Source organism: Vollenhovia emeryi, unplaced genomic scaffold (assembly GCF_000949405.1).
Source record: "Vollenhovia emeryi isolate VEMERY1.0 unplaced genomic scaffold, V.emery_V1.0 DF939194.1, whole genome shotgun sequence".
Lineage (NCBI taxonomy): Eukaryota > Metazoa > Arthropoda > Insecta > Hymenoptera > Formicidae > Vollenhovia > Vollenhovia emeryi.
Window position 1 is genome coordinate 873382 of NW_011967172.1, and position 16079 is coordinate 889460.

Here is a 16079-nt window from a genome sequence, read left to right on the forward strand (position 1 = left end):
CGGGGGGCGAGAAACGGCCGTGCCGACCAGGCGTTACGAAGGGATGGATTTGGATTTGAAGGGTGGCACAACGTGGAAGGAGGGGGTGGAAGGATCGGAGGTTGGTTGAGCAATTAGCGAGCCGTCAGTGGCACAGTGGCTGACAGGAGCCATACAACCTACTGCCTCCCCCTCCCCCCCTCTCTCTCTCTCTCTCTCTCTTCTCCTTCCCCGATATCCTCGCTCCATCCACCTACGGTTCCTATGTGTATACTCGTATGCCTTACTCAGCTGGCAAGAGAAACCGACACGCGTTACCCCTAATTAGAATATCCGCTGGCCGATTACAGCACACGCCCGTATCCCGTAGCTCTCGCCTGTACCCCCGGGTTTTTTCATCCGCGCAATACCCTCCCCCCTCTCTTGGCGGTGGTCAATTGCTTTTTCACTCGCGACGCGGGATTGAAAGCGAATGCTCAATTTCTTGCGTGAATTCACGGACGGGCGTTCAGATCCTTATTGGCTGCGTGATATTATTTGAGAGAACTAGCTTGTGCTTACATTTTCAAATGAATTTGTAGATTTACAGACCGCTGGCCGGCCCGCGGAAAGTATCGATCAGTCCACGTCCGTGTTTTATGGCGCGCCGTGGATTTCCAGCCGCGAGATCGATAATTAGAAATGATCGCCATCGCGGCCGGGATATTTTCCCGAAATCTTCATCGGGACTCGTTCGCATTTTTAAGCGCGTCGAATTCCAATCAAAATCCTCGGCCCGCGATATTAGAGAGAGGGGGAGTAATCTCTCGCAGAGAGAACTATCGCGCGGGCGTGCGCTCTCTCGGCGCGAACGAGGGGCACTGCGAGCGAACGCAATTATAATTTTAATTTCGATGGTATTTAATAAAGGGGTGCATCCTGCTACTCGCTTCGCCGGGCGGTCGACCCTCCACAGCCTGCCATACGGCTCTGTATGGACTAATTAGCAGTTATGGCCTGCGGACCGCACGAATGCATTCTGCCGCTGCCGCTGCTGCTGTTGGGTCGCGCGCTCGTTGCTCTTTTGCGTCTCAAACATCGTCGGCCGAAAACAGCATCCACTTTCGGATGTTTATTATCCCGCACAAGCTCTCGGGGGGGTCTCCTTCGAATTCTCAAAATTTCGTTATCGACTTGACCCGCGTCGCTAACTCGATTGCACACGCGTCTACATAGGTATGTATTTTTTATTTTTCGTTTCTTTCATCCCGCAAAATCGAATTGAACGAGCTGCTTTAGAAATTTCACGGCGAAACAATGGGCGGAAAGAGAGGGTTTTGTACTTGGCAAGTCCGCGTGAGAAACGGCCGTCTGACGAAACCGATCGTGAAGCTTTTTAAAATTTCCACGCGTGTCACTCGATTATGCCCATCTATCGGGCATGCGGGGCCCATCCGAAACCGTGCGCCTAATTCAATGACCGTTCTCGGAAGTTTCGCCGAATCAGTTTAGCCGACGTGGGTTCAATCGTGCTGCCGCGACGCGCCTTCTCTTTTTTCCCCCCCTCTGACCCTTTCGGAAGAGACTTCGAAATAGAGAAAGAGAACGAGCGACGGGAAGAGGGGGGGGGGGCATATTCGGTGCCGCGCCGCGCACGTTGAATCGAATTACAACGTAGACGTGACGCGGCAATCGAATCGAGGCGGCGACGAGCGCACAACGAATCCATCAGGTCCGCTAATTGTCAAAGTATCGACGACGCGGCCGTGTCGGTGGAGGAGCGTCGACATCGGCCGGCAAACAACGGGCGTGAGTAATTAAGTTACCGTTTTATTCCCCCCGCCCCACGTCCCGAGAGAGCCGCGCGCGCGGCGCGACGTTACGCGCGTTCGCCGTCCTTCTTTCTCCTCGCCACCCTCCCGCCCCCTCCGCCTCGTTCTTCTCGATACCTTTTTTCTCGATTTCATCGATTCCATCCACCCTCGATGCGACCTTTTTTTCTCCCCCTTTCTCTCTCTCTCTCTCTCTCTCTTTGCCCCTCAACCTCGCTCCCGCTGTTCGCCGGCCGGCAGTCACCAACTCGTCCGCGTTGCGCCGCGCGCGGCCGGCAGCGCGTTTCGGTCAATTTGCGGCCGAGTCGGGCGAACATTCGCGATTCAATTATACCGACAACGAAGTTTGCTCGGATCAAATGCCGAAAGGCTGAAAATCAATCCGGGGTGCGATCGGTTTAATGGGGGCACGCACCACGTGCCGCGGCCATTATAGAGCATCCCCCTCGCTCCGCCACCGCCGCCGCCACCGCCGCCGCCGCCGCCGCCGCCGCTGCCGCCGCCGCGCTGCTCGCCTCCATCATCAACCCCCTGGTCACCCTCGACACCACCGGCCGGTTCGTCTCACCCGCTCTATTCCACCCCCCGCGCCTGTGCGTTCTCCTATCTACTCATATGCGTACCAATGCTGCGACTCGGTTATCTCACGCGGCTTAGGACACGTTGACAGAGTCTTGGCTCGGCGATTTAGGAGTGGGAGGACTCGGTGTCATTTTTTAATCAATAATAAGGGCAATTTTGTTACGAAACTATTATTGGTCGTTGGCCATTTGTACTTTACATTGCTCTGAAATTAGATTTGGAGGATAGATATGTGGCGCAGAGAAATGTGCGCTGCTTTTACAATTAGTAAACAGATAAACAAGAAGATCCGAGTTCAAATCCACGGACACCGCTGATTTTCTTCGGAATCTCCTGAAGGGAAGTGGCAACCACCGAGAGTATCTTACCACATACCCCTTTAGGAGTATAGCCCTCCAGATGGGGGGGGGGGGGTTCCTTCGGCAAGGTTAGCAGCCTACCGAAGATGAAGTAATAAGCTCAAAGTACCAGAACGAACTGGATAGAACAGGCTTCTAAGCCTAATAATACACGAGGAAGAAGAAGAAGAAGGATAGATATGACGAGTTCGTAGAAAGCGAAATAATGGCGTGATTGTTACAAAAGTGCGTGGAGGGATAAGCGCCAGGGAGCCGAAGTAAAATGCTGTAAAGCGAAACGTCTGTATAGTCCAGGAGAGTTCCACCCCAGGGCGAAATCGCGTTTCTCTACCTCGGGAATACACCCCGCAACAGATAGCCGTAAAGACCCTCCTGCGACGGTGAACCGCCATCGGAAGTTCCGTCGTATCGAGTGGCGGTGCCCGCGCGGCAAATCGAGGCGCGCGCGCGCGCGCGCGCGAGCGGGGTGACGTCGGCCGAATATATTAGCCCGGGCCATTAACTCTCCCCGGGGAAAAGGAGCAGCTCGAATTCCGCCGAAGATATTACACGCCGATTATTTATCCGCCGCGCCGTCGCCGCGAGGCGCGCTTCGACGGCTCGCGCGCGATCGATCGCGCTTATAAATCGAGCCGAATCGAACCGGCCGGCCGATTCAAGGCCCATCAATCGCCGCGCAATCAAGACCCCCCTCACCCCTTTCCCAGATGTTTAATAACCCCTCCCGCACGATGCACGTGATAGCGGATAAGCCTTGGGGTGAGGACGCGGTACCGCGGGTCGGCCAAAGGGTGTCGGGGGTGGTTAGGGGAGTAGGAGCGCGGGCAATGTGGGCGGAAGGGGGAGGAAAGAAAGGGGGATAGGGCTGAGTTGCATATGAGCGATTGCCACACACACGGCGTGTAACGCCGGCCGTGGCGGCGGCATTTACGTTAATTAAATTTCCCCAGGCCGTAGGACCGATCCTCCGGCCCTCCTCACTTTCAGCACTCTCCTCTCTCTCTCTCTCTCTCTCTCTCTCTCTCCCCCCCCCCTTCCCCGTCGACCATCAGCGTCCGGTCCCCTGGCCCCATCCCTCCTCCCTTCTTCCCGCGCGACCGCTGGCTCCAGCATCAATCATTGCACGCTCAGGCTAACTAGCTGCAGGACTTTCAACCACGTCGGAGAATCGAGTCGCGAGAGACTGTTTAAAATTGCGAGAGAGCGAGAGAGTTCGCGCACGTACGCTTGTGCGTTGTATCTTTCTCCCTCTTTCGCCCCCTTTCTCGTCCACCTTTGATCCGCGAGCCTGGGATAAGCGGCCCGTTGATCCGACAATCTCGATGCTTTCCGCACGAGTGTCGGCGAGCGAGCGAGCGAGCGAGCGCGCGCCTGCCCGTGACGTGTGTCGCTCAGAAGCTATGATTTCGCGCTAACTAGCGGACGGTACCAATTAAAGGCTGCTGGGGACGGCTTCCTTGTCGCGCGCGCGCTCTTAAATGCCGCGCGAGTGAATTTCCCATTTCAATGAGAGGGAACGCGGCGAGCCGAGGGGAGTCGGATAATCGATCGCGTTACAGGATAAATCCCTCTGGGAGCGGTCGGAGGCATACACGAAAATATGATTGACCAAGGCTCGTTTTCAGGGGTTGCGGGGGGGGGGGTGCGGCGGAGCTTCGGTCATTATTTTATCTGTTCCAGTGGTACACGCGTGCTTTTTCGATAACCGACGGTCGCGAGTCAGAAATTTCGACAATTCAATTCTGGATGTACCATATTCGCGCACGGCAGGACCCGCCGTCTTTTCCTCTCGTCGGGCTTGTAATCGACTTTGCGGAACAATTCTATAATCCCCTGAACTTAATTAAGGGCGAACGAACCCCGGTCGCGCGGGGCAGGACTCGAGTTAACTTCGCTATAAACAAGAACAATATCTTCGTCCTCGCGGAAACTTCGTTATGCTCTCGGGGACGGGCACGCGCGCCGGCAGGGCGAGGCGGTGTCTCAAGACAATCGTAAGGAGCGGAAATAAGGTCGCCCCGGAGGATCGCCGGCGGCCGGCCAATGTAATCGCTTGTAAAAATGTAATAAAGGATCAAAGAGCGCCGGCGAGAAGAATATTGCGCCCCACGACGGATGAGCCGCATAGAGCAACCTCTTCTTGAGCGACACATCTCTTTACCGACTTTCGCTCTCATCTCTCTCCGCGCAAACGTTAAATACGGCGCAGTTTGATAAACGCAATTTATATACGCGTGGATCGTCCGCCCCACGATCGCAGCTTCTTCGCGGACTTTAAATATTATTTATTTTGAAAATAGTGTTGAGAATCTTTTCTTCGCCAGTGAAAGCTCTTTTGCACATGAGAATTTTATAATCAACCAATCAGAATTCTTCAATGTCGCCAGCGGTAATTAACGTCAGGGTTTTCTTGACCATACCTGGCATCTTTAATAATACGGAAAATTTATTGCGAAAAATATCACAAAAGTCGAAAATGTATACGCGTGGACATTTTTGTACTGTTATTGAGACAAATATCATCATATGCCTCGGTGGTCGAATTGGTGAGACGCCCGCCTAGAGTGTAGGGTGGTCCAGGTTCATGCTCTATTTTGATGACATTATATATTTTTACTCCTCCCTTGAATCTTTAATTCTAAAAATTTACTTTAGCTCCCTTCTTAAAAGAACCTACTTTAATGCTGAATTGGCAAAAGTAGAAGTTTTCGACACTATCAGTTTCAAAGTAGAAGTAAAAATTTTGTACTTGTGCAGTTCGACCTCTTTTACTGTCTTAGGTCCTACCGAAATGTTGGTACTATTTTGACACTTTTAAGGATAATTTACACTCGGGTATTAGATAGCTTCTGCATTTATCTTATTCGGCTATTAATCCAAACGCCCACGCGCACGACGCAGTCGCAGTTGTGGCGCATTCCTGCCGTGTAATTTTCTCTCGAAACGGCCGTTCGACTGGACGCGGGCAATCTCGCGAATCTCGTCCCGGCAGATATGCATACGCGGAAAAGAATTCAGACGGTACGCTCGGCGCAGGAAGACACGTACGACAAAGTCTTCCGAGTTCTCAAAGCACGGAGCGTCCGCGCCCTTTATCCGGGAGCATTTTCTCGAGTCGACGGGCGAGAGGGGAACGGCACGTGGTATGTCTATATGTCCTGCATCCTGTCGGGAAGCGAGACCGAGCGCACCCTCGAGCGCGAGCCTGTGCCCGAAAGGGCACTCGTCCGCGACCGGAGTATTTCATATTTACCTATCAAAGGTAGACGCTTTGTGCAGTTTATATTAAATCACGGTACAGTTACGGGATGTCAATAAGACGGGTCCTTCACCCTTCGCGGCATTCTGCCGTAGTCCTCGCCGATGCCGACTATGTACAGGACGTCTCAGAGCTGTTTTTTACGAGGAGCCGATAGTTACTGGATCAAGCGAGGGCAAAGACGACTCCCTGTTCAGGATATAATCGCGTAAGGTTGCAGCGAGTGAATAACACGAGTTTTGGTTTTTATTTAATTGAACGAAGGCGGACTTTGTTTTAATATTGAAGAATCAGATAGCTCGTGAGAGGATTAATACGAACGATTGAAAATTTGCAATAAGTAGTGAATGTCTTTGTCACTTGTGTCAGGTACAGATCGATGCTAAACTGATTGAAAAATCTCTAGACCGAAGATGCCAGATTTGGGTCGCCCTGTATCGATAACCATATATTGATATTAAAATGAAGAACGACTGAATACGTACCACTGGATACATGTCTGGTATTTTCAAACTGATAAGTAAAGATGTCAATACGTAAGACAAGTACGAGCAAAGACGTACATAAATGAACGTGTGTTCCTATGTTAAGGTGGCTCCTGCATAAACCGTCCAAAAGTCGAAAAATTGGAAATTTAAGTAGTCGTAGTGGTAAGTTTTATCTATCAGTGTGCGAAATTTCAGACCCGGTCCGACGAAATAAAAGAAAGAAAAATATTGAACTTCTGCTTTTTAATATCCCAGTAAACATCAAGTAACAGTTACACAACATCTATATTATAATTTCCTACCCAACAAGATAAACGTAATATAACACCCATGTTATATTACATTTACATTGTTAAGTAGGATATTGTAATATTGATGTTATGTAACTATTACTGAAACAGGGGTTATGGGCCGACCGCCCGCAGGAGAATTTTGAGGGTTAATATTATTCTGTACAAAAAGTAGATCTTAACAAAAACGAGATAAATCCCGAGTCGAAATTTTGGCCCTATGTCGGGCCTTTAATTCGATTATATAGTACATTTGATTAATAATGCATTAAGTGATATTTTTTCTGAAAAGTCATATAAACCCACAAGCACCCATACTAACCGCTCGTGCAGGAGCTGCACCTTAAACAATAATACTGAGATTGTAAATCCAGACTGTGTTAGAAGCATCTCTCGTCCGACAGTGCCTGTGCTCGCACACGTCCGTGCATCTTTCATCCTAATAACCGCTTATATAGGATATCGATAACGATAACCGTATCACCGAGCGCCGGTAGTTATCATTTCCGGCTCCTATTTGCCTCCCCGCGTACGCTCGACGAGTTCACGTCCTATACAATCGCGAGACCTGAACTGCCAACAAATCGGACTTCTGTGTTTGAATTTCTGTATTTTTACAAGTCGGGCGTCGAAAACGTCGGGGTAAATTGTATGCCGTGTGACGACGAGGGGAAAAAAAACCTGTTAACAAGGAAACGCGGAATCGCTGGCAATTTAATCGTTGACGATTTACACGGACGATACATTTAATACCCTGTTTATCAGCCGTTATTCGGTTTCCCCGGTTTATCGGAAAAGTGTATCCTCTTCTCCGCCCCCGCCCCCCTTGTCTCGCTCGCTTGCGCACTCGCTCGACTCGCCTTCTATCCAGCTCTCTTACAGAGCCTGCACACAATCAACTAGAAAATATAACGGAAATCAACCCGAGCGAAGTCGCTCGGAATTAATGAATGAAATCAAACCCGTCCCGTTTGTTGATTCGTCATTGACGGACGGGCGGCAAATCGCGAGAGAACACGGTCGGCGGCGCAAGGGGAAGCGAGTGGGGTCCGTTGCAAATTCCGATCGATATGATGCATACACACCCGGATCCCGATTGCGTTATTAGCGTCGAGTGCCATTAAGACTTCCAATTAGTCCGACGTTCTCCGCGGCGCGTGCGTATGTGCGTGCGTGCGTGCGTGCGTGTTTCTCGTCCGAAAAAAACTACGGGGCTAAAACTCTGATGTTGGACGGGCGCAGTTTCGCCCGGAGACACCCAGATGGGGGAAAAAAAAGCTATGCGACGCGCGCGCGGTCGATAATATGACCGCTGTAACGTTACGCGCCTCGCGCGATTACAACCGCTAGTGCGCGCAATCCGCAAACAAGCGCACTCTCTGCCCACCGATATCAGTCACCACTTTTTGACTCAATAACACTTACGTAGACTACGGATATGCTATTTCATCTGCGCTATGTACCGGCGTTCTAGTTCTACGTCAATCGGGGGCATGGGGTTCCCTTTAGCGCGACGTCGTCAATTCATTAGAAACGAGTGACAAGTGCGAGCGAAGACGTAAATGAATCAACGTGTGTTCCTATGTTAAGGTGGCTTCTGCATAAACCGTCTGAAAGTAGAAAAAATGGAAATTTAAGTATGACGCAGTGGTAAATTTTACCTATCAGTACGCGGAATTTTAGACCCGGTCGCCGATGAAATAAAAGAAAGAAAAAATATTGAAGTTCTGCTTTTTAACATCCCAGTAAACATGAAGTAACAGTTACATAATCTCCCTCCCCCTCTCTCTCCCCCTTCTTTCCTTTTAATTGCCCTCGTGATAACTCGCCGTATCCCTCGGCTCGCGTAGGATTTATCGCGTCGCCGCTCGCCACGAGCAATTTTTCCCCGATACGATTAGATAAGGCCCGACGTTGATCGCGTTACGAAGAAACGCATCGATTATGCTCTCCGCTCCCGCAGGAATCTATCCGTAGCTTATCTCATTTATTACATCCCTGTTTCGCCGTCGTTCGACGGTTACTTTACAACCCTCAGATAGGGGCGAGTAACGTCTTTGTTTTCACCGCAGCATCCTGCGACCACCGCGCGGCGGAACCCACCCTCGTCGTTCAGGAACCGTCTCGGCTCGCGAAACGGAACGAGGCGGGAGCATAGGAATGACGTGAGATAAGAAACATCGAGACCTCGTCGATTTTGTCTTCTGTTTTCCCTCCGCGGCATCGCATACCGAGGTCTTTCAATGAGCGGGTTAAATTGAGCTAATTTGACATTTAACAAGTTCCTTGTCACGGTCATCGATATTATGTAAATATAATTGTACATCAAGAATACTGATTGGGCCAATTTATGTCAAATATCGACTTGACTTACTTTAAAGGGAGAATTTTAAGTCGACCAGACTGGCAAAAAGTGATCTTTATTTAAATCGCAACGTGTCGACCTCTTTATCGGGTCCTTTTAATCAACTTTAGATTATACATGAAAAGGTATATGTATAAAGGTATCTCGCGGATGACGACGACTCGTTTGTCTACGAATTTGCATTGTTACTTGAAAAGGACCTGAAGTAAGGTCGAAACGTTGTAATGAATTGAATAAAATTTGCCAGCTCGGGTTGACAATAAGCTCACGCTCTTAATTTTTAATCATCCCTAGCGACTACAAGTGACATTTTTGTTTCGTTGAATATATTAAAATCTGAATATCATTGACAGATATACAAATTAAGCAGGTTTAGAGAAAATAGAGAGCCCGTGAAAAGAGAGGAAGAGAACTTGAGGTCGGGAAAGGAGATTGGCTTGGAAGAGAGAATACCTAGTTGTTAGCGAGCGCGAGGCAGTCGGGGGCCAGCAGATAAGGCGTGGGCATAAACGTCCGCAGATAAGGGTAGTTTGCACCCCCGTTGTGGACAGTTAGCCTTAAATGAGTTGGGGGTGAGACGTGTAGAGGCCTTTGTTGCGTTGGCCTCGTCTTCCCTGGCTTTCGAAATCAGTTTTCGTCGCTGGCGACGCTATTTCATCGAGCATCGGGAGCTGAGCGATAAGAATCGGACCGTCCGACAAACTACCTTGTAGATTGAACATCTTCATCACGGTTTATTTAATAATCACGGTACTGCTCGTAGTACAGACGAAATTTCTTAATCCTGCGTACAGATATTGGCGTTCGGATGCCGGTTCTCTAATTGCACTTCTTCTTTCCTTTTCCTTACGTGACAACGTGATTCGAATATCTGACAATTTGTTTCGACAAAGGAACGTCTCGCGTAAGTTTTCCTCGATAAAAACCGGGAATGTGGACTCGCTGAAGAGGCGCGTAGAGAAACGCTGCGCGCAGAAATTTGGCGATCCTTCACGAGTGCCGATCGTACAAAAATCCTGTCGCGCTCCGTTCTAAATTCTGCTTATCTAACGGCGCTTCGACAGTAATGTGCCAACGTATTATGTAGAACCGAGCACTCGGGGCCGTCCCTTTTGCCGTGGGAGGCCACCGCGCGGCGGTGCCGTTTAGCGTCAGATAGCGGAAACGTATGAGAGACGGGGTGAATCCACCCTTATCTTAAGGGTAGCTACTCAATAGCTAGCCGCGCCGAAATTCCTCTCGTCCTCTCGCGTTTCTCGCACCCGCGCTATCTATGCTCGCCGCACGAATCTCCGTTCTCACGACTGTTTCGCGCGTTTGAATTATTTTCTCTCTCACGGCGAGCGCTCATTACGAGGAATTACGGTGGCATGCATTTGTATGCGTCACGCTCGAAAACGTGGAAGAATTAAATCAAATGAAACGTTCGAAAGTCGCTAATATATAAAGTAACCCGAGTCGAAATTTTGGTACCATTTTGACACTTTTAAGGCTAATTTACACCTACTTAGCTGATCTATACACCTACATAGATCAGCGATAACCTACTTTGATGACATTATATTTTTTTCTCCTTCTGTGAATCTTTAATTCTACAAAATTTACTTTAGCTCCTACTTAAAAGGACTTACTGTAATGCTAAATTGGCAAAAGTAGAAATTTCCGACACTATCAGTTTTAAAGTAGGAGTCAATTTTGTACTTGCAGTTCGATCTCTTTTACTGTCTTAAGTTCTGTATAATAGAATCGAAGGTTCAACATAGGGCCAAAATTTCGACTCGGGAATTTTTTAAATTAATTTTTAAGTGCATTGTTATGTTACGTACCGATACGTAACTAAAGTCAAAAGACATTGAAAAGCACATGGAATATAAATAGAAATTAAGTGATAAGAGTGTGTATTTATTTAGAATGATCTCTTATCGTTTATACGAGAAGAAATAATTGCATCTTGTTCTCGCTCAAAGAATTGTACGAATAGTCGGGATTAATATAAAAGACAAACGAAGTAGAGTTGGCAACTAGAGGGCTCACGCGCATAATTTAATGCTCGACGGCGAAGGAGCCACGAGGTGAGCTCTATGGGACGCTTAGGGTTACTTATACTTCGGTAGGGGTATGTGGGTAATGTGCAGGAGTGCCTCCGGGTAGGTGCTTGCGGTAAATCTAATAACGTTGTAATGCCGTTATACCCCCCCTCAAAGTTGGCCCGTAAGTTTCTGCGGAGCCTGTTGGCTCCGACTGCCGTGCCGAGAATTCCTAACGCGTGTACCATTTTAGCTGCCACCGCGCGTATGCGCTGGTTAGGATCTACAGACTTGACGGAAAAGAAAAAAGAAAGCGAGAAGCTGGAGACAAAGGGACGCAGGCCGACTTCGTACACCCCGCCGCGACCCAGACTCGTCAATCGAGACGACGTTGAGTCGACATCGGCACCGTCAAATTGGACAGTGTCGACGTCGATTCGACGTCGGTTCGATGAATCATGAGACACGGTAGTACCAAGTATAAGCGTAGCTAGAACCGCGCGCGCGAGACCGACCGTGTAGTTTACGCGAGTACGCGAGTTGGGCCAGGCAGTGGTGAGGGAACGTCCTTTTTCACTGGGGACTTTCTCTGTTACTTATCGCGCAAAAACTTGTCGATCTCCGGAGACTTTTGTGAAAACGCGATCTTCAGCTTTTAATAGATCGTACTTAACTCACGGTGGAATTGACTTGTCAAAGTTGCGCCAATCGAGTCGTCGCGCTGCCACCGAATCGATTCGCCGATCAAAGTCTCGCGGGCAACAGGTAGCCGCGAATGCCGATCTAGCGGCTCTCGACAAAAATTAACGCGGGTTCTTTTCAGAAGACGACGAAATGCGCCTTTTCCACCGAGAATTCGCCCGACGCACCTTTCGCTTCTCCCGCTTCCCACTGTCAGACGCCCTCTCCGTAGATATATGTCACAGGCGAAGGTAAGCGCTCGCAGTCACCCGGGGGTGTTCTGCAAACTATGCTCGCGAAAAGTTCAACACAACTTCATAGCATCGGTGTTTCGAGGGCGAATTACGAGGGGTGAGAAGGGACTCGGAGCTCTCGGCGGGGGCTTGGAGGACGGAGGGGGACGAGCTTGGTGGTAAATTTGTTCTAGCGTGAGCTTACATGGGTTACGTTAAGTACATAGGCGTCTGGGGCTGGTTAGCTGTATCTACTGAGGCAGAGGGAATATCTCCGCCCGGGCGTGCGGAACTTGGAGCGGCCTGTAGAGCGCGACGAAGAATTGGTGAACTTCCGTCGCTGTCGCCGAGTCGCGCGAACTATCTTCGGGGTAGCGTTATTCTTCCTCTTCAAGCGGAGTCGCGTACAGTTTGTACCGTGCGGCGCGCTGTAATGCGAAATCGACTGTTTTTGGTCCGCTCAGCCGCAAATCGCTTTTGTCCCCCCCCCCCTGCCGCATTTTATCACCGCGAGCTCTTTCTCTTTTTACACCTCTCGGTCACGCGCGTACGTTGCGCGCACTCACACGCGCGCGGAAGCAACTCGCGGAGATAAAAATCAGTAATTAGCCCGGACCATTATGGCGGCTGTGTGAAAAATTAGCGAGTCGTGGGGTAACCGCCCCTCTGGGCATAATCCTGCATCGGTAACGCCGTGTACCAGCGTGCATCCAACCTGTCTCTGATTTATACGGGTTTGCTATTAATTATACCCATCCACTAGTGCGCGCACACCACTCCCCCCCCCCCCTTTCCGTATCGCCTCGTCGTCCTCGTCTTTTTCTCCACGTCCGGCTACTTTATCACGCACAATCGTTCCTCCCCCCCTTTTTTTATCCTCACACGAGGGCTCGCGCTTTTATTAACGTTTACGTCCATTCATGTTCATTTAAATTAAACAAATTAATGCAGCGAATCTCTTCTTGTGAAATCTCAACTTGAAGCTTATTAAAGAGTGCAATGCCTAACAATATTGGAAATTGCAAAAAATTACAATTTATAGAAAATGGCGTATCGCTATGCGATGTGAACGGGGGAAAAAATGAAACCGACATCAAGTTCTATCTACGTAAAACGAATGCACGTATATGTCTATTAAAATGTTGGATGAGACGCTTTTACCAAATCGTATCAAACCTCAAATGTCGATGTTGCAACGCGCGCGCGCGTTTTCTCCGGGTCAACTTTCGGCTGTTAAATGTTTTTATTTTGTTTTACACGCGCCAAAGAATTCGAGCCATCGCGTCGAGCCGAAAATTCCGTCCCGGGTTTTGCGCCGGTCGTTGTTTCGACTGCCGCTGGCCCCGGACCCGACGGGCTGCGGCGCAATTAAATTAAATGCTTCGGATTAATTGTTCGAAAGCAGTTAAATTAGTTGCGTTTGTTTCGCTCGATTTTTGCGCAATCTCGCTGCGGAATGCGTGAGATGCACGCATCGGGGGAATTTCGTTACCCGCGGCCCCTCGCGCGTTATATAGCTCGGTGCCCTGCGAAATCACCGCGATGCAAACGTATCAACGCGGAACGATGGCGTGCCCCGAAAAATTCATTTGCAAAAGCCGCATTCGACGCACCTCCGTCACGCCGAGCGAGAGGGAATACCCCGCGCGATCGACGCGGCGCGCGAGCGCGCATTTTGTCAGCACTTGATTAAAAGCTTAAACAGAGTCGACCCAATTATTAATGTGATGCACAGTGGGCAATGCAAATTTCACAATTATAACAACGAATTTGATGTATAACATTGAATTTTAAAGCATCGTTGACCAGAATTTAAACCGCTAAATGCGAAATTTATAAAATTAACCTATATAAATCGACGTTTCTCTCTAGTTTCGCATTTATTTTAAATACAATTTGTTGATATCAATTCTTTATGTCATTTCATTCGATTGTACACATATTGAACATTGCTGAGAGAGAGAGAGAGAGAGGGGGGGGGGAGCCACTGAGCGAGAAGGAAAAGTGAAAAAAAACGAGAGTACAAAGGCACTCTCTCCCGCATTGTCGTTTCCGCCTGCACTGGCGGATCGCAATTTTTCTTCGATACCGCGGCGAAGATCCCCCTATTACCGCGCATACCAGCAGCCACTGAAGACCATCCCAACGCCCCCGTCTCGATGATATTCGACCGGCCAATCCCCGTCGGGGATCGCGCCCGGTATAGCTGCCGAGCGGCCGAGAGCCGCATCCTAGAGTGCAGCTGCAGCGCCGGCGCGGACTCTTGAGCCGCATTGCTCGGATTCTGGCGAGGATGCGTCTAGGAGCGAGAGGCTGACGAGCTCGCAAGTAACGCGCCGGTAGAGACATGGTCAGACTGGCATCCGGCCGCAAGCTCTCGACCTCATCGCAACCATACACGCTGGCCCTCCCCGAGGCCGGTCCTCCACCCGGCTTTCGAGCCGGCTCTCACCCACCCACCTAGACGGGGAGACAATCCTATGCCTCTCTCGCCCTCGTCCTCCCCTCGTTCCTGCGAGAACGGGAGCGCGCAACATGTCGAGACATTCGGGACACGACGGATCGAGGAGAGATATGCATCATTTGGTTACCCGACTGGCCGACTAGGCGCGTCTCCGATCGGCGTGCCTACGGATGCATCCCCGATCGGATTGGCCCCGGGCGATCGGTATGCGAAAGGGTCCTCCAGTCAAGATTTTCAGCATAGCTGCGCGAGCATGCCGCCCGGATTCGGATCCACGAGTCTGCGTTCCGATATGTCCGCGCCCGTATGCACTCGTGTGCTTCGTTACCGGAGAACGTTACGTCGCTTGGTAACCGTAATAGCGGAAGAGTAATGGGGGCGCTAATACGAAATACCGTATCGGCGCACTCGCGTCGTGCGTGTCGCATATCTTCGCTTTTGGGACACTATCGCGCCCGGACTGCTTTCAGCGCTGCGCTCGTCGCGTATTCTTTAAAGATCTTTCGAACAACACGAGGCAGTGAAAATCACTTTAATCTAGGGAATGTTCTTGTCATTTTTCGACAAAATGTTTACGACATTTAACAGCGAGATACCATTTACGTTACTGCAACTCTTGAGAATCGCACTTTGGACGAGGCGTCCTCGCGCCCAACGATTCTCGGGTTTCGCCGATTTGCCCAAAGGGCCAACGATCTTCACTTTTTTTTTCTGTAAGAGTGTTAACGCTGATACGCGATACATGGATCGGTCGTTCGTTCGGCAACGCGCATTCCCGACACCGAAATTGCATACCTCCGTGTACGCGCACATACGGGCTGGAAACAAACGAATAGGGTTGTTCGGGCGCCGTAAAGGGTCCGGTGGGACGAGGAGACGCGGGGCCGGGCGGGGCTGGGGATTCGCGCGGGGGTTGCAGGGGGAGCAAAACGGCGGTGGATGGTGGTGCCGGTGACTCGGTCGCGCGAGAGAGCGAGAGGGGTTTGGGAAACGTAATCGCTCTGGCTCCCCCCCCGCGCCTCGACCAACTACCCCCTACGCGCGTTTCGTCTCTCTCTCTCTCTCTCTCTTTCACCCTTCCCACCGCCTCCGCTATTTATTGCTCGCACTCGGCCGGTTCACAACATAAATATGTTACACCTATGGCCGGCACCTATTGCACCGAGCCCACGAATTCCTCCGTTGCCGTCCGAACGAAGAAAGAACGTCGTCGAACTGGCGGATTAGCGCTTTCGCCACAAATTGGCTCATTCACCGCGCGGGATATCGTCTCCGTATGCTACGAAGCGAGATGATGATTTTCAAAATCGTCGTCATTAATAAAATGAATATTTAGGAATTTCGCAAAGAAACGTATAGAGTTCTCTTACTGTGTAGAGTACTGTGCACAGGTTGCCTCAAATTTCTTACCCAACCAATTCATCTTTTCCTGATAACCGCTCGGAGAAATTCGTTTGAGTTAAAAGTAAAAGATTTCTCGGTAATTAAATGGAAAATAGGACTCCGGAGGTTTTTTATTTTACGTGTGATCGCAAATGAAT

The 16079-nt window shown here is 50.0% G+C and overlaps 1 protein-coding gene across 3 annotated transcripts in view; it reads right to left on the reverse strand.

The window, feature by feature from the left end:
* LOC105562148 (LIM domain only protein 3-like) overlaps positions 1–16079 on the reverse strand; it is a 94805-nt gene that overhangs the window by 76954 nt on the left and 1772 nt on the right. Inside the window, exon 1 of one of the 3 annotated variants that reach the window (XM_012012722.1) lies at positions 12280–12297. The exons of the other annotated variants lie outside the window; for them this stretch is intronic. The gene's annotated coding sequence lies outside the window, so the exon portion shown is untranslated. Of the gene's footprint in view, positions 1–12279; positions 12298–16079 lie in introns of those variants that run through there. 3 annotated transcript variants of the gene reach the window in all.